This window comes from Myotis daubentonii, chromosome 18, assembly GCF_963259705.1.
Source record: "Myotis daubentonii chromosome 18, mMyoDau2.1, whole genome shotgun sequence".
NCBI classification, from domain to species: domain Eukaryota; kingdom Metazoa; phylum Chordata; class Mammalia; order Chiroptera; family Vespertilionidae; genus Myotis; species Myotis daubentonii.
The window spans coordinates 3,155,557-3,168,273 of NC_081857.1; the positions used below are offsets into that span (position 1 = coordinate 3,155,557).

Below are 12,717 nucleotides of genomic sequence, written 5' to 3' on the forward strand. Positions count from 1 at the left end.
CCAACAAAAGCCTTTTGACAAACCATGATTCCTGAGGTTTGTTTAGAAATGTGGTCATGATGTCCTTTGATGAAATTCATAGCGTATACAATGACAAACCTCCTCCCAGATATCCAGCTGTTCATCTTAACTACCTGTGCTTTTATTATTAGCACTAGAGGCCCGGTGCACAAAACTTTGTGCACTCGGGGTGGGGGGAGGGGGGCTCCCTCAGCCTGGCCTGTGCCCTCTCGCAGTCTGGGACCCCTCGGGAGATAACAACCTGCTGGCTTAGGCCTGCTCCCGGGTGGCAGAGGGCAGGCCCAATCCCTAGGTGCAGCCCCTGGTCGCGCTCAGAGCAGGGTGGATCAGGAGGTTGCGATGCCACCCTCAGTCACGCTCAGGGTAGAGCCCCCTGTCACACTCAAGGCAGGGTTGATGGGGAGGTTGCAGCGCCACCCCCTGTCATGCACAGAGCAGGGCCAATCAGAGGGTTGGGGCGCTGCCCCCTGTCACTCACAGAGCAGGGCCCATCAGGGGGGTTTGGACTCCGTACCCTGTCACTCACAGAGTAGGGCGGATCAGGGGGTTGGGGCGCCGCCACTGTCACACTCAGGGCAGAGCCGATGGGGAGGTTATGGCTCTACCCCATCACACACAGAGCAGGGCCCATGGGGTGGGGATTGGGGCGCCGCCTTCTATCACCCACAGAGCAGGGCTGATCAGGGGGTTGGGGAGCTCCCCCTATCAGGCACAGAGCAGGGCTGATCAGGAGGTTGGGGCACCTTCCCCTGTCATGAACAGAGCAGGGTGGATAGGGAGGTTGTGGCCCCACCCCCTGTCACACACAGAGCTGCAGGGCGATCAGGGGGTTTGGGCACTGCCCCCTGATCCCGATGCCGGGAGGCATATTATCCTTTTACTATATAGAATAGAGGCCTGGTGCATGGGTGGGGCTGGCTGGTTTGCCCTGAAGAGTGTCCTGGATCAGGGTGGGGGTCCCCACTGGGGTGCCTGGCCAGCCTGGGTGAGGGGATGATGGCTGTTTGCAGCTGGTCACACACCATTCAGGGTGGGGGTCCCCACTGGGGTGCTTGGCCAGCCTGGGTGAGGGGATGATGGCTATTTGCAGCTGGTCACACACCCTTCAGGGTGGGGGTCCCCACTGGGGTGCCTGGCCAGCCTGGGTGAGGGGCTGAGGGCTGTTTGCAGCTGGTCACACACCCTTCAGGGTGGGGGTCCCCACTGTGGTGCCTGGCCAGTCTGGGTGAGGGGCTGAGGGCTGTTTTCAGGCTGGTGGGTGACGGAAGCTCCCAACCGCTCCTTTTTTTCTTTTCTTTTTTTAATTCTGGGCCAGCTTTAGCTCTGAGGCTCCAGCTCTTAGGCCTCTGCTGCTGAAAGTAGGTAATCGAAACAATGTATAACTCCAGCTCTGAGATCCCAGCTCGCTGAAAGCTGGTTTCTGGGGTGGTTTTTTTTAGCTTCTATATTTGTTAAAATGTTTCAAACTGCAGGCTCAGAGGCCTGCAAGTCAGGCGGGGAACATTGGTTTCCTCCGTCACTGAAGCAAGCAAGCCTCATATTAGTTTCAAGCTGCCTGGCTGCCGGCCGCCATCTTGGCTGACAGTTAATTTGCATATCACCCTGATTAGCCAATGGGAAGGGTAGCTGTCGTACGCCAATTACCATGTTTCTCTTTTATTAAATAGGATTATTCCAGTATTACCAACAAAAGCCAGTGTGCCGAGAACTTTACAGGGCGTGAGGCCCTTCCACACTTATTTCCTCCGTTAATACTTATCGTGACTCTGGGAAAGAGGAGAGACCGGCCAGAGAGCTCAGTGCAATTCTGCAAGGTCGGTTTGCTCATCGTTGGTGTAGATGAGGGAACCAGCTCAGGAAGGCGACAACACCCCCATAGAGGGAGGACCTGGGGTGCAGTCCAGGTGCAGGCCCAGAGCAAGTTTCTCCTCACTCACTGCACCAGGCCCAGATGCTGTCCTCATCGAGGCTGCCATCAAAACTCACTCTTATTTGGGTGGTCATTTATCAAAGGAAAGGGGAGTTTTGAAACCCAGAAAGCTGGCCCTGGGGGAAGATTTGAAGGACTTTATGCTCCATGAGAGGAGCTGGTTGGCAATATCCCCAAAGCGGCTGAGAAGCCACAGAGGGTGGTGCTGCCAGCTCTGCAAGTTCAGGGTGAAGACCCAGCGGCTCAGAGGGCCACAGGAGCGGGAGGACCACGGAGAAGCAGGCCTCAGAGGTGCGGCTGGAGGCAGAGGTGGGGGAGAGAATGTGAGATGGGCAGGCGTGCAAGTGGCTCTGTCACTTCTCTTCTGGGTCCAGTGCAGAGAGCCTGGTTGCATAGCCACCCCAAACTGCACTGCAACTCACAGTTACCTCCCAGGGGAGCAAAGCACAGACCTGGGGAGCTAGGTTTCTCCAGAGAAACAGAATCAATAGCACAGAGAGAGATGGAGGGAGGGAGAGAGAGAGAGCGAGAGAGGCTGGCTCACAGGACGGCGGGGCTGGCCAGCCTGGAGTCTGCAGGGCAGGCTGCAGGTTGGCTGGGGGAGATTGAGGTGAGACCTGCTGTTGCAGTCTGGACACCGGATCCCGCAGGGCATCCCGCTGGAAACCTGGCCCGCAGTTCCACATTGCGGAATTGAGGAAAATTCCTTCTTATTTGGGAAATCTCGGTGTTTGCTTTTAAGGCCTCACCTCCTTGGATGAGGTCCCAGCCCCTTAATGAGGGTAGCCCGTGTCTCCCAGGATCTGCCGGTTGTAAATGTTCCTCACACCTAGACGATTCGGGGCGTCTGACCGAACCCCAGGCCGCAGCCAGGCTGCCAGGAAGGAAACCGCGTTAAAGGGCCTGGGGCGGCCGTGAAGGAGGGGCCGGGACGGCTCCGGGAGAGGTGCTGACTTTTGCATGTTACATATTTAAGTATCTGTATATATTTTCTTTTTAAAAACTCACTTTAAGAAGGGAGATATTATACGCTGATGACTAAGGCTGAAAAGAAGAGAGGCTCTTTGAAAGCTAGAGGGTGGGCGCCGGCCCTGCCTCTGGGCCCTCGGGTGGGAAAGGCAAGTCGGGAACAGCAGGCTCTGCTCGGGAGCGTGTGGAGCCTGCCTGCGCTCTCGGTTCCGTTTGCTTTCCCTCATGAGAACTCGGGTCCTCGGGGAGAGGCAGGGCTGCTCTGTGATAAATGGAGGGGCAGCAAAGTCCCAGCGAAGGACAGGGGCCACAGCCCTGGTCGGTTTGCTGGTTCGATTCCCCGGTCAGAGCACATGCCGGTTTCCGAGCTCCATCCCCAGCAGGGGGCGTGCAGGAGGCAGCCTATCTATGTTTCTCTGTTTCTCTCTCTCTCAAAATCAAATTTTAAAAAATCAAGAGAGAACATACTGCCTTTGAGACCCCACTGCGCTTCTGAGTGGCAAGGGAGTCAGGCTGCAGCGCCAGAGCACGTGCTTGGACGTAACTGCGGCCCACGGCTCCCTGCTGGCGGCCCTTTTCACCGCAAGCAACACTGGGGCACGCACTGCCCAGGTCCCACCCAGCCCTTAAGCTGAGGGTGAAATACCCTTTGGAGTTGTCGGGATCCCCTCACATTTCCTGTGCTTGCCCCGTAGATCCCGACTCGCCATTAGGAGACAGACCTGCACCTTAAGCTAATCGCGGTGTGGGTGGCGGTAGAGAAAAAAGAGAAATGGACTGTGGCCTTGAGCAGTTATGGGCTGTGGCCTTGAGCAGTTATGGGCTATGGCCTTGAGCAGTTGAAGGGCGTGGTGTACTTGACAGGAACTGGCTTCGTCTTGATGTGTAAGGATTTAATCTGGCCTTGAACTGCTGGTGGGAACGCAGACTGGTGCAGCCACCATGGAGAACCGTATGGAATTTCCTCAAAAAACTAAAAATGGAACTCCCATTTGACCCAGTTATCCCACTTCTAGGAATATATCCCAAGAAACTAGAAACACCAATCAGAAAGGATATGTGCACCCCTATGTTCATAGCAGCACAATTCACCATAGCTAAGATTTGGAAACAGCCTAAGTGCCCTCAGCAGATGAGTGGATTAAAAAACTGTGGTACATCTACACGATGGAATACTGTGCTGCTGTAAAAAAAAGAAGGAACTCTTACTATTTGCAACAGCATGGATGGACCTGGAGAGCATTGTGCTAAGCGAAATAAGCCAGTCAGAGAAAGATAAATATCACATGATCTCACTCATTTGTGGAATATAATGAACTGAAGTATGGTAGCAATCATCTCAGGTAGATCCAGAGATAGAGAAGCATCGATCAGATGCTCAAACCTCAGCGGGAAGGCAGGCGGGGGGGGGTGGGGGGGGGGGGTGGTAAGAGACCAACCAAAGGACTTGCATGCATGCATGCGAGTATAACCAATGGACACAGACACTAGGGGGGTGAGGGCATGTGCTGGTGCTGGGGAGTGGAAGTGACCAGGGAGAGGTCAATAGGGGAAAAAGGAGACACACATAATACTTTAAACAATAATGAATTAAAAAGAAAGAAAAAAGAAAGAACATCGGCCACAGAGGCCTGGATGGAAACCAAGGAAGAAAGCAGGGGGGGCGGGGGGGGGGGGGTCTGGGCTGGCAGAGGGACAGAGACTAACAGAGGAAAAGCCATGGGGGCGCCAGCAGGATAAGGGGCCTCCTGGGTCCACTGCTCTCTTCTCCTATTTTTGTTTTTTAAATCCTCACCTGAGGATATTTTTCCATTGATTTTTAGAGAGAGTGGGAGAGAGAGGGAAAGACAGAGAGAAGCATCGGTGTGAGAGAAATACATTGGTTGGTTGCCTCCTGCGTGTGCCCTGACCAGGGCTCGGGCCAGGGAGGAGCCTGCAACCGAGGTACCTGCCCTTGATCGGAATCGAACCCGGGACCCTTCGGTCCACAGGCCGACGCTCAATCCACTGAGCCAAACCGGCTGGGGCTCCTCTCTCCTTTTAAGGATGGTTGCCATGTCAAGGGGGAAACACCTGTTTTGTTGTTGCTTGTGGCTTGCACAGTGGCAGGGAGTCTAGGGAATGGAAGAGCGTGGTAACAGCTGCCGTGCACACATGCGCAGCCACGCACACATGCGCAGCCACGGGAGAGCGCCCGGCTGGGTCCGTCTGTCCAGAGCGGAGGCTCCGAGAACAGAGCCTTCATCTCCCAGGGACTGGCAGGCCCACTTCCATCACTAGGGGCGACCGCAGGCGAGCAGCCCTTGCCTGCACTGAAGGGTAAAAGAGATTAGAAAAAGCAAACCTATAGCAAAGAAGGAATGCAAGGATGAGGGCCACGGGTTCAAATACCAATTGCTGTCCTGACTGGGAGTCAAACCTGCCACCCCTTGGTGTATGGGACGTGCTCCAACCCACTGAGCCACACGGGCCAGGGCATCGATTGCATTTTTAAAATCTTTGCCACCAACTTGCTTTTCTAGTGCCCAGGACTTGGTCCTGATGGAAACATCCCGGCACCAGGGGGCAGCAAATAGGATACAGAATGAGGGTGCTGCCCACCATTTCCACTCTAAACCATTTTTATTTATCTTCTACCAAAAGCCTTTCCAGGCTGGGAGCCCTGGTTTTGCTCCAGTGTCTAAGTCCCCCCCACCCCCCACCCCACCCCCCAGTAACAAGGACAGATCTTGAGGAGACCAGCCCACCAAGGAGGTCACCTTCCCCTCAGCATCGTTAGGTTTGGGGGCAGGCATGTGGCCAGGTCTAGCCGTGAGCACTGAGGACGTTGAGGATCTCCTGGGAAATGGGTTTCTCAAAAAAGCCCGAGTGAAACCAACGCCTTCCTTCTTCCTGCCAGCAGGGAAAATAGGCTTCACCAGAAAGTGCAGGATTGGGGGAGTATCGTTTCTCCATCCGGGGTGGGTGGGAGGAGCAGTGAAAGCCAGACGGAGCCTCCAGGTCTGGGCAAGCTGCCCTCAGGGCCCCATTGGCTACTTTTTGAAAAAAGAAATGGAATAAAATGTCAGAGTGCACATAGGAGGCAAATACTGTCCCCTGAAACTTCTGCACCTGGGCTGCGGGAAGGAAAAGCCTGCCGTGGCTGTGCTGAGCAAGGCTCAAGACCTGCCCCCAGGGAGCCCTGCGCACGCCGAGCCTTCCTCCAGGCAGGCCGTCCCCGGACGGAGCAGCTTGCAGGCTGTTCAACCTTCTTGATATTATCTCTGCGTGGTGGTCTTGTCGTAGTTTTATATTATCTCTGTTTTGATCGAATTGACTGCTCAGCAAACGGTTGGAGTAACTATTATAAAACTAAAAATCGATTGTGTACAAGAAGGCCTCGATTACATTCATGAGCAGCCAGATAGGCCTTGGATCCAAATATAATTTTATGGATTAAAAACTGTGTTTAGCCCTAACCGGTTTGGCTCAGTGGATAGAGCGTCGGCCTGTGGACTGAAAGGTCCCAGGTTCAATTCCAGTCAAGTGCACGTACCTTCGTTGCGGGCACATCCCCAGTAGGGGGTGTGCAGGAGGCAGCTGATCGATGTTTCTCTTTCATCGATGTTTCTAACTCTCTATCCCTCTCCCTTCCTCTCTGTAAAAAATCAATAAAATATATTTAAAAAAAAAACAAAAAAACAAACAAACTGTGTTTAGCCTCCGTCTTCAGAGGGTGGCCGTTCAAAATATCCTGTCTCAGTAGATAGTTCTAACTTAAAACATGCCTGCAGCCATTCACTTTGGATGTAGGCCAAGGTTTATTTTTTAAAAATCTTCAGCCAAGGATATGTTTTTATTGACTTTAGAGAGAGGGGGAGAGGGAGAGAGGGAGAGAGAGAAACATTGATCGGTTGCCTCCCACAGGCCCTGACAGGGAATGGAGCCCACAACCATTTGGTCTACGGGATTATGCTCCAACCACCTGAGCCACGGCCAGGCCAGGACCCAGGCTTTCCCTCCAGTGGAGTCCACTGTTTGGCGTCCACTCGTTTTTTTGCTGCTGTTTTGGTTTTTTGGTTGTTGGGTTTTGTTTTGTTTTTGCATAAAGCAAACCTGAAATGTATCATCTTTTTCGTTTGTTTGGTGTGGGTTTTTTTTTGATTTATCATTTCTGGCTCATTTATTCCAAAGAATCTTTATCTTTGTTCTCCATGCACATTTTAGCACTATACAATAAAATCAAACATCTGCAACTCAAATCAAGGTTTCAAAAATTGAAAAAATTTAAACAGAATTTGTGATGATGAAAACTCCATGTTTCATGGTAGATGTTTTCCTAAAATAAAATGTTTTGTGGGGGGTTTCTTGTGGTTAATTCTCACTGGAGGATAGTTTTTCTGTTTATTTTTAGAGAGTGGAAGGGAAGTGGGTAGAGGTAGAAAGAAAAACATTGATGTGAGAGGGACGCATCGATTGGCTGCCTCCTGCACATGCCCTGTCCAGGAATTAAACCCGAGGCCCTCAGGTCCAAGGGCCGGCGCTCTAACCACTGAGAACACTGGCCAGGGCAAAATGCTTTTTTAAAAAGTAAAATCTATCACCTCTGATTTCCAGTTTTGGCTTCTTTTATGTGGAGTATGAACTGAAACACTAGGAGAGCTGCATCTCCCTAAATTTAACTTTATTTTTTTAAAGAGGTTTTTTTGTATTTTTTAAAAAAAATTTAAAAATTGATTTCAGAGAGGAAGGGAGAGGGAGAGAGATAGAAACACCAATGACCAGAATCATCGATTGGTTGCCTCTTGCACTCCCCACGCTGGGATGGAGCCTGCAGCCCAGGCATGTGCCCTTGACTGGAATCGAACCTGGGACCCTTCAGTCCACAGGCCGACGCTCTATCCATTGAGACAAACCGGCCAGGGCAATGTGTTTTACGTTTGCAGCCTCTGTTACCTCACCCGCATATGTCAAAGCAATTATTGCTAGCAACTTGCTTTAATCGAGTCATTCAAGTTAGTTTCCAGGGAGCCATTCTCGTTGCATTCACGGTCCACTAATTTGCATACTATAACTTACATAATATAATTAACAAGCTGCAGTTCGGGCGGGCGGAGAGCGCAGGGCAGGGCCCGCAGTGCGCTTGGGGGTGGGGGAGAGGGCCACCTGAAGACTCGGTAAGTGCAGGGTGGATAAAAGACTTCTGAGGAGTATGGACTCCATTTTCCAGATGAGACTCAGGAAGCTAACAGACTTTTTTTGGCCCATTTTAGTGAGTGACTCATATAGGCCACGTCAAGGCCAGAGAAAACTTTTATGAGGGACGTGATGCTTGGGCAGAATCGAGAAGGTAATAGGAGAAAATCAGGCAAATAAGAGGAAACCCATCCCAAGCAGACAGAATAAGGCAGTAAAGTCCAAAAAGAAGGTGAAGGATGCAGAATTTGACAGCAAATCCGCCTGTCTGGGCTGGGGTGTGTGTGTGTGTGTGTGTGTGTGTGTGTGTGTGTGTGTGTGTCGGGGGAGGGGAGACGGAACTGGGATGGGTTCCTGTGTTAAATCATTCACATTTCCTTAATGGCTACCGGAGCCACTAGACACCTTTTGTGGGAGGAGCAACACGATTTGACTTCTTTTTTAGAAAGCTTGTTGCCAGGAAGGCGAGAGGAGGGACTTGAGTGAAGGGCCTGTTAGAGGCCACTGCAGGGAAAGCCAGGGGCAGTGATGAGGCCCCAAGGGAGTGACTGGTGATGTCCGCTGCTGTATCCTGTCCCCACGGGTGCCCTGCCTCCGTCAGTGTGTGGGGGAGATGGGGGGCAATGCCATGCAGGTCCTGCATCCCAACTACTGGCTTAAAATAAAACGGTTTCTTGCCCGGTCTGCGTGGCTCAATGATTGAGCATCAACCTATAAACCAGGTGATCACGGTTCAATTCCCGGTCAGGGCTCATGCCCGGGGTTGTGGGCTCGATCCCCAATGCGGGGCATGCAGGAGGCAGCCGATCAATGATTCTCTCTCAGCATTGGTGTTTCTCTCTTTCCTCTCTGAAATCAATAAAAATGTATTTTAAAAGATAAAATATAACGGCTTCTGGTCCTATCTGCTCCTGCCCATCTTTCCACATTTTGTTTGGGCTTATGAGTGGGTTCCACGCAGCGAGGTGCCCACCTGTGTAGGTTAAACATACTTTTGTAGGCTAGCCCAGAACCCCATCAAAACAGTCTGTGTCATTTGTATAATTTAAAGAGAAAGAGCAGGGTCTACTGGTAAAAGTTGAAAATAAAATCACACAAATAAGTGTAAATATATATTCATCCACTTGGTGGCGTCGACTCAGAAAAGAGACTATCGGGTGACTGAACAGAGCGGGACCTGAGAGCACACCCACGCCACCCACAGTCCAGGAATCCTGCTGTTGGTAGTGATGCAGGGATTGATACTCTGAGACTCTGAAGTGGACATCTGGGATTATGCTAATAGATAATTATGCAATATTCTAATTCTATCATTCCTGGGACTGAAAACTAGAATTCTTAGCATCAGACAAGAGACACGGATCAAATTAAGTAAAAACTCCGCAGCCCTGAACTTAAGGGGGAGTAGAGCCTCAGTATTAATTCATGCTGCCGTTTATCTTAATGAAACATGTTACCTTGGTCCACAAAGGCCTGGCCACCTGGCACCCGGCTCCGTGAGCTCCCTTGGTGCCGTGGTCGACAAACCGCGGCTCGCGAGCCACATGCGGCTCTTTGGCCCTTTCAGTGTGGCTCTTCCACAAAATACCACGTGCAGGCATGCACGTACAATGCGATTGAAATTTCGTGGCCCATGTGAAGTCGGTATTTTGTGGAAGAGCCGATATTTTGTGGAAGAGCCACACTGAAGGGGCCAAAGAGCCACATGTGGCTCGCGAGCCGCAGTTTGCCGAGCCGCAGTTTGCCAACCACTGCCTTGGTGCTGAGCCGCAGGCCTCCGTGGAGAAAGTGCTGCTTTCAGGCAGGCAGGATGCCCTGGGCGTCGCATGCCACTCAGCAAAGATCCGCCAGTGACAGCGAGGGTCTCCTCAAACGGACCCAGGAGCCGCTACAGAGTCCTCATGGCTGGAGAGGGGACAATCTAAGAGCCACAGGAAAATTAATTTCAGTGGATTGAAGTGCAGCAAGTATGTTTAATCTAGGAACTGCTAATCACAGCCTCACACACAGAAACTGCTCGCCAGGGGAGGTGCTAGTGGACAACTCCATACTCTGACCGTTCATCCTGCCCTGGGGAGCCAGGCGGTAGCTGCACGGAAGTTCCAGCTGTAGCCGTCTTTCACCTGATAACGCAGGGACCCTAGAAAGAGAAAGTCATCATTTTTTCAAGCCCTAATTAATCAATGGACCAAAGAGACAGCCAGCAGGATGTGAAATAGGCCTGAGCTCCCAGCTGAGGGGGACAAAAATTCTTCAAGAAAGAAGTTGCGCCCTAGCCAGTTTGGCTCAGTGGATAGAGCGTCAGCCTGCGGACTCAAGGGTCCCAGGTTCGATTCCAGTCAAGGGCATGTACCTTGGTTGCGGGCACATCCCCAGTAGGAGGCGTGCAGGAGGCAGCTGAGCAATGTTTCTCTCTCATCGATGTTTCTAACTCTCTATCCCTCTCCCTTTCTCTCTGTAAAAATTCAATAAAATATATTTAAAAAAAAAAAAAAAGAAAGAAGTTGCGCCCTAGCCAGTTTGGCTCAGTGGATAGAGCATCAGCCTATGGACCAAAGGGCTCCGGGTTCGATTCTGGTCAATGGCATGTACCTTGTTTGCAGGCTCCTCCCTGGCCCAGGTCTGTGCCCTGGTTGGGGGGTGAGCAAGAGGCAAGCAATTGACGTGTTTCTCTTACTTCAGTGTTTCTATCTGTCCCTCTCTCTTCCACTCTCCCTAAAAAATCAATGGAAAAATATCCTCAGGTGAGGATTAACACAAAATTAATTAATTAAAATTATAAAAAAAAAAGAAAGAAGTTGCTGGGGCAGATGTGTTTGTGTGTGTGAGAAAGGGGGGAGGCACTAGAGAGTGTGGTCTCTGGGCCGGCAGCAGCACCTGGAACTTGCCAGAAGGCTGGAATGGAGTCCCTGGGTGGAGCCCAGCAGTCTGGTTAAAAGCTTCTAGGAGTTTCTGACGCACTCCAGTTTGAAAACCAGGACCACAGAGCAGAATCAATTTACAGTGCTTATCACCCAATCGCAATATGGTTCTTATTTGCTCTCCATTCAAAAACTGTAGTAAGTTTTATCTACAACTTATGATATCAAGGAATTGTCCCTTTTGTAGGTGTGTAAATGGTATTGAGGTTATATATATATAAAAGCCCCAAAATATTTAAATATAAAGGAATGATGTAGAGCAGCGGTTCTCAACCTGTGGGTCGTGACCCCTTTGCGGGTCGAACAACCCTTTCAGAGGGGTCGCCTAAGACCATCAGAAAACACATATATAATTACATATTGTTTTTGTGATTAATCACTATGCTTTAATTATGTTCAATTTGTAACAATGAAAATACATCCTGCATATCAGATATTTACATTACGATTCATAACAGCAGAAAAATTATAGTTATGAAGTAGCAACGAAAGTAATTTTATGGTTGGGGGTCACCACAACATGAGGAACTGTATGAAAGGGTCGCGGCATTAGGAAGGTTGAGAACCACTGATGTAGAGGGTTTGCTTCAAAATGACATAAGGGACAGAGGCAGGGTGGACAGAAGACTGACCACCTATACTAATAAAAGAGAAAGATGCAAATTGACTGTACCTTCGTGATGCCCACCAGCCAATCAGGGGTATGCAAATTAACCCAACAAAGATGGCGGGTTAATTTGCATACATAGGCACCAAGTGGTGGGGGTGGGGTGGGAAGCTTGTGTTGTTGCCATGGCGATGACACAGGCATTCAGCACAGCCGCACAGCCCCAGATGCTCCAGGCCTCTGGGCAGTGTGGGAAGGCAGAAAGGTGGCTCCAGCTGGAGTGAAGGCGGTGCCGGCAGCCAGGGGAAGGAAGGCCTATTCTTGCAGGAATCTTCGTGCATCGGGCCTCTAGTGAGTTAATAATTGAAGTCGAGTAGCAGGTATCTGAGTGTTCTTTATACTTCACTTTTTAAAACTTTTATTTGTGAGATTTTTTTTCCCATTCAAAAGTTTAAAACCCAAGAGGAAACAATAAATGAAAACAAAGGACTGTAACTTAAGCAGACTTAATCCAAAAAAGGAGAAAGTATGTGGTACTTGTGTTGAGGACAGTAGTGAAATGCACATAAGTGTTCCGCACACTGAAAACCCTACTATGTATGAGTTTGATTTGGGGCAAGGGGGTCCTGGGTGCTGCTTTAAGTGCGTGACCCGCTGAGGATGACGGGCCACACCCGGTCGGTCAGGGCTGAGCACTCACACGCGCTTTCCACCTTCCAGCTGCCTTCGCTCTGGGTGCTGCCTGGTGAGGACTCAGCCTGCCCGCACTGGGCAGACCTCTGCTACCCCTGCACAGTATGAGTGCGCCCGGGGAGCTACCGAAGGGATGGAGAGCGCTTGACTTTTTAACTGGAAGGGGACATGCTATCCTTCCATAGGCCGAGCAGCCAATTCATGTTTGAGAGAACGGGCGTCTCAGGCTGGGCATGTCAGCGCCAATAACTCAGTGATGGTCTGCTTGGGTATCGGTCACATGGCTCCTCTTCACATTTTTTTCAGGGCACGTAATTCAGAAAACTGACGGGGAGGCTGCTGTAGGCCTTACTGCCTCCTGCGTGGACACTGCTGTGACGAGGCAGCTTTATTCCTTCTGT

General features: G+C 50.9%; 1 long non-coding RNA gene and 1 other non-coding gene across 2 annotated transcripts in view; both read left to right on the forward strand.

The window, feature by feature from the left end:
- LOC132220664 (uncharacterized) overlaps positions 1-12,717 on the forward strand; it is a 747,794-nt gene that overhangs the window by 293,457 nt on the left and 441,620 nt on the right. The window lies entirely within an intron of this gene.
- LOC132221460 (small nucleolar RNA SNORA76) lies at positions 3,385-3,515 on the forward strand. Its single transcript, XR_009450002.1, has one exon. It is a non-coding gene; the product is annotated as a small nucleolar RNA SNORA76 (small nucleolar RNA).